The sequence below is a fragment of the Ciconia boyciana genome, chromosome 1 (assembly GCF_034638445.1).
Source record: "Ciconia boyciana chromosome 1, ASM3463844v1, whole genome shotgun sequence".
Lineage (NCBI taxonomy): Eukaryota > Metazoa > Chordata > Aves > Ciconiiformes > Ciconiidae > Ciconia > Ciconia boyciana.
The window spans coordinates 7,994,889-8,006,936 of record NC_132934.1 but is presented as its reverse complement, the minus strand read 5'-3'; the positions used below and the strand labels follow the sequence as shown (position 1 = coordinate 8,006,936).

Below are 12,048 nucleotides of genomic sequence, written 5' to 3'. Positions count from 1 at the left end.
AAGCTACCTGTGCCAGCACCAATGTGGTGCATGACTGAGCGTGCCAGGCGCTGGGTTCTGCACACTTGTTGGCTATGTCCTCACAGCTATCACGGCAGCTGTGAATGAGCAGAGTACAGGAAAGGGAGCATGTAGAAGCATGCTTGACTTCCCCCACCTACTTCCCAGCCTTTAGCAACAAGCCCTCCTGTTCCCAAACCTTCCTGTTCCTTCACTCCTGCCCCTTGCCCAGCCAGGGTGGTGAGACCCACAGCTTCTTGAGAGGCTCATGGGCATGCACAGGCACCAGCCCATGCGCAGGGGAGGTGAAGAGGAGCAAATGGCACCTGGGGACTGTCATCCCGATGCTGCACATGCTGTGGTTGAGCTCCGCCTCGAGTGCTGTGCAGACCTTACGTGCTGAGCGGCAAGCTGGGCTCTTGGTGATGTCTTCTCACCATCAAAGTCATCATGGAAAAGCCAAACCCAAGCACTGGACGCTATTCTACAGCACTTATCTCTGTGGCTGAGTGCAGTCCCTGCTCCCGTATCCTTTCTGATCTGGGGCTGAAAGGGAGGAGGGGGATGAGTGGAAAGCAGCAGTGGTCTCTGCATCAGCCATGTTGTGACCTGGATAGTGCAAGGCATGGTCTTCTTCCACAGCCTGAAATGGGGCATGGAGGATCCCGGAGATGTTTATTGGATGCTTGATGTAAGAAAGCAGAGTGCTGCACTCTGTATCCCCAGCCTTCTCTCTCACCAACTGAAAGGTGTTAAGCCACATTCACAATTCACAATTGCCTTTTCAAGACCTTTGCTCTTACACCTGTGAATTTATCTGCAGCTCTGAACTGAGCTGGGAGGAAAAGCAGCGTTTGTACTTGGCGACTTGCCTCAAACTGCAAGCACACAAGGGAGCTTACTTGCTGTGTTATTTGAGAGTTTGACTTTCCCAGGTTGATGTGTTTCTTTTTCTTGGATGGCTGGGGTGAGGAGGTTGTATGGAGAAGTCTGGATTTCCTGACTGCTTTGCAGGTTTGTGTTGAAGGAGTTTCTCCTGAAGAGCACAGGAACCAGGAGGAGAGAGATGGATTTGGAAAACTGAAAATGGCTTGTTAGAACAAAGACTTTTTTTTTTTTTAATTTGACAATGTTCCCCAGAATCCTGTGAACGATAAATGAAGTTATTTGAATCTTGAACCTTGCTGTGCCAGTCTCTCCAAAAGCGTTTGCTTGCTTCTGAGTATACCTAAGTATTATATTGCCTGCACAGTTGGCTAACATGTCTGTGAATACATTATTCCCAAAAAGGTGTGTGTGAGGGAAAGGGAAAGCTTTAAATACTCTGTGTCTTCACCAAAATGAGCTGCCAGAGGTGGCAGCTCCTTCCCAGCCTGTGTACCTCTTGTTTTCAGTTGACCAAGCAACCCAAACTTGTCCTTTGAGTGTTGCAAGGTGGCAAGAGCAAAACCAGTGAGAGGAAGAGGCACTGCAAAGCCCAGGAGGAAGCTGTTCAAATGGGGTCCAGGTCTTGGTGGACTTTGCTGTCCCCCCATTCTGGGAGGTGGAGGTGTGCTGAGGAGGGCACCACAGCTGGTGTTCAACCAGCACCTGTGTCCATCAGGCCTGAAGAGAAGGGAAAAGACCCGCCTGGAGGTTTTGTGGGTAGGAGAACTGGACACCTGGAGAAACTGATCAGCTGTGAGTCCCATTTCCACCCAAACTGGGACCCAAAGTATGGAGTGAAGCATTTACCTCCTGTTGAGCTTGGTGCAGCAGTGCCATCCATACGGGTGTCCTTTGCTCCGAGACCTGCTGTGGTGCTTCCCACCTTGCTCTCACTGACTGCTTGCACCCTGCATGTGCCTCTTCCTCCTCACTCTCCCCTGAGCTTTTCCCTTCTTACATCTCCCTCCTCAGCTGCTCTTCTCACCCCTTTTGCTTTCCTCTGACTTGCCACTATCAGTTGCATTTGTGTGCATGGGCTGTGTCCATGCTCACACCTCGTGTGACTTCACCAGGTAAGGCTTAAACTTTCTTTGGGTGAAGCTTCAATACCATGTACAAAGCTGTTGTGAGGCTTCATTGGCAAGGGGCAATAACTGTCCTCAGGGTGAGACTGTGCGCTCTCTGCCTAGCAGAATGCAGTTGTGTTTGTTTAAACTCATTAAAATGAATTGGAGGTTTCCTTTCTGTGTGCTTTCCCTGTGAGGCGTTGGGAGGGCTGTCATTTCTCTGCAGTAATGTTTTGATAGTCTATTGTGCCTGAGTGTATATTCCTTAATTGATAGCCCAGATAACTTCCTGCTCCAGCAGCAGCTCAGCCAAGGATGTTTCGGTAAATTGTATCTTCATTCATACAAAAATAAAAAATCAAACATTGAATTTCAATTCCTACGTAGTTTTAATTATTTTCTTCCAGGTGCCTTCAGTGTCTGCAGTGGGGAGAGTCTCTTGCTGATTCTCCCGTGGATGCCGGCTGGAGCCACCTGCCTCTCCCCAGCAGCCACCAATCCACTGCATGGCACCGTCTTCCTTCTGGGTCTTGCCAACACTGGTCCCGTTGCTCTGCCCAGGAGAAAACTACTAACGTGTTTCTCCTCTGTGTCTCAGCTATACCCTGGACAATGGTGTCATCACCACAGAGCAAAGGCAGTTCTACGAAGACAATGGGTATCTGCTCATTAAGAAGCTCATTTCTGACGAAGACATTGAGCACTTCAGGTACAGGACACTTGCCTAAGGTGCTGGGGGGTCCTGTGTGCAACAGCATCCCGAGGGAGCTCTGGGAAGCTGGATGAAGCTGGACTCTCCCAACATGGATGTGCGTGGTGTTGCTGGACACCTTCCTCTGTAGCAATAGTGTCCTTGAGGAGAGTAATCTGGCTGAACATGGCTAAAATGTGCTCCGACTTCTCCAGTTCCCTCTGCTTTCCAGGAAGGAGTTTGTGGGGATCTGTAACAAGGAGGTGAATCCACCAGGAGTTCTGATAATGAGAGATGAGATCCGCAGACCCAACTTCATTTGGTCTGAAAAAAACAGTTAATAAAGTGCATGATTTCCAGGAAGATGAAGAGTTGTTCAGATGCTGTACTCTACCAGAGGTAAAAAGCCAATAGGGGGATGGTGGTGGGAGAACCTAGTAGAGATTTGTGAACATATGTATGTTTTAATGCCAAAGTGAAGGCAATGTCCAAGCTGGGCAGGCCAAACTAACCCTTCTGGAAGGTTATGTGATGCTCTGTTCTGTACAGGCCTTCTTTAATACATGCTGCATCCAATATCAGATGGATTTGTACTTTGTGTTCATGTTGGGGTAGTTATCAGCAGCAGATTCCCATCACTTTTCATAAGATAAGAAAATATATTAATGTACATAATGTGTAGATACAGTTCTTCATGTATTGGCTTGTCCTGGATCCTGGAGTACTACAAAAGTCAGGTTGTGTTGGAGAATCAGAGCTGGAAATTTCATAGAGCTCTTGAGCTGTTGCCCTGGCAGTCATCCATCTTTGGCAATGCCTTGGCGTATACTGCAGCAGAGAAAGTGCTGTTATATCTAACTGCATGTTACATCTAAAACATTCTTTCCAGCTAATTTAATATGTTTCTGCAGTTTAGGTCTTTGCACCATGTTAACTGTCCCTCAACTATTTTCTTTAAAAGCAGCATTCAAGTTTCAAAAAGGAGCATGCAAAAATTAGACACCCAGCTGCTTATTCAGCCGTCTGCACTTGCATGAAGCCCCACTGTTCAAGACATATTTTTTATGCTTGACATTTCACATGTGTTGAAAACAAGTGCTTCCTGCAGCTTGGTAAAAGACAATAAATACAGAGAAGATCCTTTGCTTAGAATTTATGTGCTATTTTCCAGACTAATAGTTCAGACATGTCAAATTTAGTCTGACTCCTGACCTTGCTGACAGTGGTTGCACGCTCAGAGCTTTGATATGAAGACACGTGAATAGGTGCCAAAGGAAGGATTTTGAATCCTGGCTTTGGCTTCTAGTGCTGCAGATCAAAGTCTTACTTCATACAAGAGAAATTGAGGGAAAAAGGAAGTTTAATTAACTACATTACAGTTTTTTTCAAAGTTGATTTGACTCTTCATAAGCTTTTGCAGTTCAGCAGAGCTGAGACCCGAGCTATTTCCTATTCTGAGGTGTCCAGCTTCTGTGCGGGCACAGAATATGACGAGTTATTAAAACACTAAGTTTGTTCATGCCATTCCCAACAACTCTGCAGAGCAGCTACGGACCCAAGAACCATGTTTGGGGTCTCACTGTGCCATAGAGTGAGATTTAAACTCATTTGGCCTCAGAATTGAGTGCCAGCAAGGAGCATGCTTGGAGACAGCACTTCACCTGCAGCTTTGGAGCAGCTTCTTGGGACATATTACAACTGTAAGTGACGTGATGCTCCCCAGGACAATTCTATGTCTCATCTAAAGTGCATGAAGAGTCTTTTCAGTGCAACAACCTGCATTCCCCGTGTTTCAGGTAACCTGAGTTCTCGCCACCCCATGCATCAGGACTTGCACTATTTCCCCTTCCGGCCTGCGGACCGCATCGTGTGCTCCTGAACCGCCATGGAGAGGGCCAACCAGGACAACAACTGCCTGGTCGTGCAGGCAGGGACACACAAGGAGCCCCTGAAGCCTCACAGCTATCCAAAGTGGGAGGCAGAGCAACATGGGGGGTTGGGAAGGGCATGCATGCGGGGACCACATTTTGGCTGGCAGGTACACTCTAACACAGTCTGTGTCTGGGAAGCTGTCTGTCACAAATTGGACTTTGTTCACACTGATCAACCGTTTTTCTCTATGCTTGCCAAGTCTGAAGACACTTTCTCCTTCTCTGAATTCGTTCCTGCCAGGCAAGCATGTTTGTTTTCCTGTAGAAGAAAACTGGATTATAAACAATTGACCAGAATTTAATTTCAAGCAATATTTTTCTCCTAAGCAAGGATGCTTCCTGACCTGGCTCAGTGTTGGTGATGGCTGTGCTTGGAGCGGGAGGCTGGACTTAACACCCCAGAGGTGGCATCAGGCAACACTTGTGGGGCTCCCTTGTGCTCTTCTCCGTTCTCTCCAGTGGAGAAAAGTTCTTAATTGTTTGAATTCAGCTTTAGAAAGCAGATGAACATTTTAGTTGGTAATTAGATAGGATTTAGATGGGAATTTCTCATAGGTGTTTGCAGGTCAAAAGAGAAAGTGAGCAGAGAAGTCCTATCATATGTGTGTATGAGGTGCAACTGGGGAAGCTGAGCTATCTGAGATGTGCAAAGGTGATCCAGAAAGCAGAGTGGACCATTCCAGTTCTTTATAAATGAGTCTGTATAACCAATTAGCAAGGCTTGTAGGCGAACATGCAGGCTCTTGATCAGGTATATTGAATGTACTACCTTCAAGAAAGAAAATGAGTAACCACCTTTGCATCTCTTCTTCTACACTGAGAAACCAGTGTTGTTCTAATTTTACTGAATTATTTCCACTCTTCCTTGGTTTCTAGAGTCCACCCATCAAATTTTTCCATGGGCTGCTGGATTACAATGAGAAGAGTCCCAGGGTTCATGTTGTCATGCAGAAGGGAGACACGGTGTTCTTCCATCCCCTGCTTATTCATGGCTCCGGACCAAACAACATCAGGTTTCTGAAAGGTAGGAAACCACCTCCAGATATAGCTGTCAATATTTGTTTAGTTGCTAAATACCATCAAAGTCTTCTTAACTGAGAACTGATTACAAAATAAGTGGGTTGCTGTGACTGTCTGGGTGCAGAGTAAGAACGCTTACTGAACACACAGGCCTGCTCTGACCCTGACTTCTCTGATTGCCACTCTGGTTGCTTGTAATCTGAGATCAAGCAGGTAAAGTATTGCTTTAGGTCGCGTGTGTCCGCAGTCTGGGATGCACAAGCTTTTTTCCACCGGTCATTTGTAATCGATGTCGTAGTGAGTGATGCCCAGTTTCCTCATGCAGAGTATAAACTGTCACTTTGCCAGCTCAGAGTGCTACTACATTGACGTCAAGAACATGATCCCAGAGCACCTGGAGAAAGAAGTGATTGAATTTGGACATATAAAATATAAAGTGACTTCTGCCTCAACCTTGTGGTAATCTTAAACCATGACCTTATCTTGTAACTAGGAAGACTTTTTGGCCTTTTAGCTGATAAGGCTGCTTCTTGTGGCTGCCTGTGCTGGCTGCCTGTGCTGGAGAAGTGCCCTTGCTCTCCAGGCGGCCCCTTCACATCTCTGGAAAGCAGTGGAACTCTGCAAGTTCCTCCTCCAGCTCTGCTCATCACCATTCCCACCTCTGAGCTGCCAAAATTGATTTCATCCACGTGCCTTGGTATCTTTCAGTGCAAATCAGCCCAGCTAGGGCAAACTTACGCCAGCAGCTGTTTAGGTGGCTCTAGCTGAATATGTAAGAATAGGTGGACACAGTTTATTCAGTAGCCATCTGTGGTGTCTTCTCTGCATACCACATCAATCCAATGAGCCTTGTGGCTTACTTCAAGTGTGGTTTTGTGCATCCGGATTTGTAGCTTTTTATTTCATTTAGTGTTGTCTGTACTTTTCTATTGGAGACTTTGAAGAAACAATGAATAAGTTAATGGGTATTTTTATGAATACATGGCCAAACAGATAAGCTCATGCCAGGAATAAGCAGGAAACACTATATCCAAAGATGGTGGCTTCTAAGTATTTTTTTTAATTTGTTTTTTGTTGTGTTTTTTTTTTAATGCAGGGTGTTTGGAAGAAGAGAGCAAAGGTCGTGCAAGGAAAAAGAATTAATCTTTAAAGTGGCCTCTGAAGACCAGGATGGAAAACCTGTGCCTGAGCATCAGCTTCTGAGTAGACAGATTTGTGTACTTTTGGCCCTCTATGTAAGAAACTTACCCAAATACTGCATTACAAAATCATTTTATGCTAATACAAAATAGTTGCACTGAGGTCGAACAGCTGATGTTCTTCAAAGAAAACCAGACCTACAGAAACAGATTTGCTGTGGTTATTTTAGGTAATCAAAGAAAAATGGTGATGAGAGATGTGCTTTACTTCTTATTTTTTTCTAATCTCTCTCTTGATATACTTTTGGGCTGATGCTCTATTAATGTATGGGTAATAATAATCTTAATAGAATTAGTTAAATGAAATTAATATTATTTATATAAGATTCTACGCATTATTATGTTTTTAAGGTTTCTAACATCCTTTTTCCATGCAAAGTAAACACAGTGAATCAGAGTTTCATGCAAGTTTCAGTATGAACTCACATGAGAAGTCACTAGTACCGCTGACGAAGACATGGATTTTATTTTTATTTTTGAAACAAAGATTAAATTAGAGCAAAACCATGTTTGGTGGCTGCGTCATATTATTTCTATGGTTCAGAAATTCTGCCGATGGGTGTGTGGTTGAATAACCAAAGAAGTGAACCCTGGAAAGGTAGGTGTTTGTTCTGAGAAAAACATCAGGACGCTGCAGCTGAAAAAAAACACCCAAAAACCAAATAACAACTGCCTGTGTCCTGCCTGTCTTGCAGGATGTTTGGGCAACCGGGTGCAGGGCAGGGCAGCTGAGAGCAATCCCGGTGCTCCTGCCGCTGAGCCCTCCCGGTGTGGTTTGCAGGACTGGGGAGCAGTTCAGGGATGGCTCTTCTTTATTCCAGGAAATCCTGCTGCAGTTCAGCTCGATGCTCTGGCATGCTGGCATGTAGTTTTGGTGTGCAGGGCTGAACACCCTCTCCTGAAGGCTTCCAGCCCAGTGGGAGTTTGGCTTTACCACCATTACTTTGTCCAAAAACCATCAGGACACGTTAATGAGTCCAGAGCTGGTAGGTGCTTCCTTGGCACCATATTTCGAGCAGTTATAAGTCTTTTTGCTAACATTAAAGTCAATCTCCTTGTTGTGAGCTAAGGCCATTTTTTCTACTTTTAAATCCCAGCAGACACTTCATGACTCTTTATTACAGCCTTTGCTCACAGATGCCAAATGCCAAAACCATGTTGGAGACAGCTTTGGGCAAACCACCTGCCGGTATCTCTTAATCTCCTCACTGTGTGACGATCCTCCTGTCCATGTCCTGGCTTCCACGCTGTTATAGCCAAATTTTCAGAAATCGGGGTATTGGTGCAGCAGTAGGTGAGTTATGCTGTGTCTGTGATTAAAAGCCAACTGTCCTAAGGAATTCTTATGTGAAATATAAAACAAGCTGCATCTGAAGGCCTCAAGGACAGCTTGTGTAGGGAAAAGAAGATGTGCATGCTATTTATGGAAAAGTTTTGTTTATTTTTATAAGGACTTCTGTTGAGCAACAGGCATGAAGCAAGGTTTCGTGCAATCAGTTTACACACATGCATGTGGAGCAGATAGACAGCTTGTCCATGGGGTGTGAGGCAACCTGCATTGAACTAGAAGGTTTCAAGCCCATCATCTCCTTGCAAACATCTGGTCACCTGCACCATCAGGCGGGGTGCATGGTTTCGGGGCTGTGAGTGATGCTACAAGACTTAACAGGTCCATGGTTTGGTGGCCTGGTCTTCCCCACGTTGCTTTGCCCCATTGTGCTGTGTGAGGGTGAGCAGGAAAATTCAGGACCTGAGCATCAGGGACATGGTACAAACAGACCTGGCCCTGATTTTATCATTGCTCCATCCTCCCGTTGAGTGTTTGTCCTCCTGACCGTAGTTCAAAGCTACAAGTGAGGGGAACATAGAGCTAAGGAAGGTCTCACAGAGATGGTATTTTCTCCTCCAAGGCAGTGGGTGGATCTCCTCTCTGCATCCATGCCCAGCTCCCCTCCTGCTGGGGCTCAGGGTGATGCTCTCTGTGGGACACACACCTTCCCTCTGCATCCTCCAGCCCCAAAATGCAGGGGAAATGCTCAGAGCTTGAGGGGTGTTGTCAGTGACCTGAGCTGGAGAGACATTTTCTACAAAACAATTTTGAGGAAGGTTTTTCCATCAATGTCCTGATTTGCACAACAGCTAAAATGTTGTTCATGTCATTTTCAGACCACCTTTCCCCTGATGCATGCAGCCCTTCCTTTCCTTTTCTTTTTCCTTTCTGTTTCTTCTTCCCTTTCCTTTTCCTCTCTTTCTCTCTTTCTCTTTCTCTTTCCTCTTGCTCTCTATCTTTGTCTTCTTCTTGATCATGTACCTTTATCTTTCTTTTTCCTTTCTCTCCTTCTTCCTTCCTTTCATTCTTTCTCCCTTCCTCTCTCTCCCCTTTTCTGTATCTTTTTCTCTCATGCATTTGGTCTCTAAGCATCATCATATCTTTTTTTTTTAATAATAAAAAAAGAAATTAAGTGTTTCCATTATATATTTTGCCTCCTCTATTTTTTCAAGACTCGCTGAATTTGCACATCTCCAGAACACCAAAGCTGCATTTCTCCTGGGAGTGACAGACACCCAAATGCCTGCAGGGACACATGCACTTAAATTCAAAGCACCAGTTCTCCACCAGAGGGGTGTCACGGCCTTTCCTGTTGCAGCAGGTGTCCTCCTGCCCTGGCTCGCCCCACATCTGCAGCCCCAGAAATCTGTGGTTGCCTTCTATCTGCAGGATCACTGGCAAACCCAAGGGCTAGCAGAGGGTGACCAGACCAGACCAGAGCACAGCACAGTTTTCATTCCTCCAACACTTCCCACAGACCAGTTTGGGCTGGAGGGCAAAGGTTTTGCCAGGTCCATCTATGTCCATAAGCCTTGGTTGCATTTTTGGCCTTGGTGATTACTCTAATTCACAAGTGGTCCTAAGTGTAGTGACCCCTCTTGTGATTTTGAGTATGTGTTTGCTAGTGTCTGGGGTATGGCCTTTTTTTTCTTAGAGATTCAATTCCAGAACTTCTCTGGTTCACATGAGTATTTCAAGAATTAGAGAAAAATGGGAAGCAGAAATCTTCTTCCCACCCCCAGTGTTTTTAAATACTGAAGTTTGAAAAATAAGACCCCCCTCAAAAAAAAAAAAGGTGGAAAAATGAGATCCTAAAGCTTCAAAACCACAAGAAGGAAATGAAGAAAAATCCCATTTCATTGTAGTTTTAGCCCTTATGATTCTTTAAGCTGGTTTCATGGATGTGATAAGGTCCATTCATGATTTTCAGCACTTGACTGATAAAGCTACTGCTGGCCAGCTTTATTAACAAAAAGCATATGCCCTCTCACACCTAGGCTTGTAGTTTGGCTGGGGAGCTTTCCAGATATTCAGCTTCAGTCTTCAGCAATTGTTTCTATTGCTGTGTGAAAAAGGATTTTCTCAAGGATTATCCATTCTTAATCTCAAAACTAAAGGAAGAAATTCAGCCCAACCTTTCCAAGAACTCTCCCTTCCAGGCTAAGACCTGGCATGGGAAATTTCACCCCCAAAAAGGACTTCTCAAAAGCAGCAACAGCAAAAAAAAGAGCATGAGAAAGCATTTATTGCCACTGTTCCCAAGCAATTTCTAGGCTAAGAGACCCCATATTCAACTGCAGCCTTCTCTTAGAAGTGGAGCAGCAGTTTCAGGGATAAAAGAGCACTGAGATTTTTGAGAGGGATTTACATAACTCACCAAATCTAACCAGGGTGTTCAAGTACTTTATCACCAGGATCTCCACAGGCCTAAATGAAACCAGACTGACAGTATTAGGCAGGTTTAACACACAGGGCATACAAGTCTTGTCAAGTAACTGAGGCCTTAATTTAAGAAGGTAATTAAGACCCCATGTAATTACTTCCCGCTGCACATGCTGTGCTGCTGGTGTATGGGATGGGCTGATATAGGAGCACCAGGTGCCATGGTTTGCCCATTATGGGCTCCCATCCAGCCCCTGACCTCCTCTAAGCCACCTCTAAGCCTCCAGCTCTGCAAGGGAAGGAGGAACCTGCTAATTTTATGCTTGTTCATGTTCAGTGTTACATGTCCTCTCCTAAAATCAGCACGGCCAACACATGCTGAGTTATCCGGGGTTACAACGCAGGCGCTCACCTGGTGAGTGCTCCCTGTTGGGACGGCAGCCTGCACGAAGGTTGCTTATTTTCATGTTTGCACGTGTATCCCATCCCCTGCACCTTTCCCAGCCCCTATCTGTGCCTGGATAACCAGCTCAGATGTGTCTGTTCTCCAGCCCTTAGCTGCTGTGGGGAGAAAGAGGGAGCAATTACCTTTTGCCATGCAAAATATACCCCTCTCCTTGCTCTGATTACTCCCCTGCTCATTATGCAAGCAGTGTGGATGTCCTGAAGCCAGAGCTCCTCCTCTCTTGGCTCTAAGTCTATGAAGACAGAACAGAAAAATACAACATAAGCAGCTGTGCTGGGGAGGAAGCCACATGACATCTTGATACAGCAGCAAATCTGGCTGCCTGTACTGAGAGCTGTCAGGCAGCCAACAAAAGGCATAAGCAAACACCAGGGCAGGTAGGAAAGTCTGGAAGATATCTAACAGCAAGGTGCAAACTTAATAGTGAAAATAATTGTCCTGGAGAAGCCAGGTTCCCAGAGACACTAGGGATTTCCCTTCCCTCTGCATTTGCCTGTCATTCTAAAAGTCAGGTTTTGAGTTTTTGTCTGAGGGACCATGGACAAAGGTTATTTTGCCATTTTTGAGTTGCTGTTAGTCATATAAATAGAAAAGAGCACTGATTGCTCAGGCTGTTTTTGCAGTCTGAAGTGGAGGACCCCAGTTGCACCTTGAGGCTCTCCCACATGGGCATTGCACAGCTGTTTTCAGGGCAAAATGAAACGGGATCCGCAACAGAGCTTTGCACAGGAAATGAGACTAAGAGAACAGGAGAAAAGTTTTGCCTGCACTCTTGTCCCACACATACTTAATTTTGTGAAGGAAAAGCCAGGCAGTGAGTGGGTTGGAAAAAATAAAATTATGTGAAATGGCTGGGTGAGTCCAGCTTGCCAGGGGAGCTGCACATGATGGCCCAAGAGATCATGAAAAACTGCCAGGCAAAAAGGAAGGTCCTTTAGCGGTGTATTTATTGTGAAAGGGCATTAAGTTTTCATTAAGCTGATTTTACTCAGCAGTTAATAAGCCTAAACTGGTTAGTGCAAAGGAAGAAAATGC

General features: G+C 45.3%; 1 long non-coding RNA gene across 1 annotated transcript; it reads left to right on the top strand.

Moving 5' to 3' along the window:
• The first annotated feature begins 2,362 nt into the window (after positions 1–2,362).
• LOC140650141 (uncharacterized) lies at positions 2,363–7,326 on the top strand. Its single transcript, XR_012041861.1, has 3 exons — positions 2,363–2,703; positions 2,918–5,640; positions 6,733–7,326. It is a non-coding gene; the product is annotated as an uncharacterized lncRNA (long non-coding RNA).
• Positions 7,327–12,048: the final 4,722 nt, after the last annotated feature.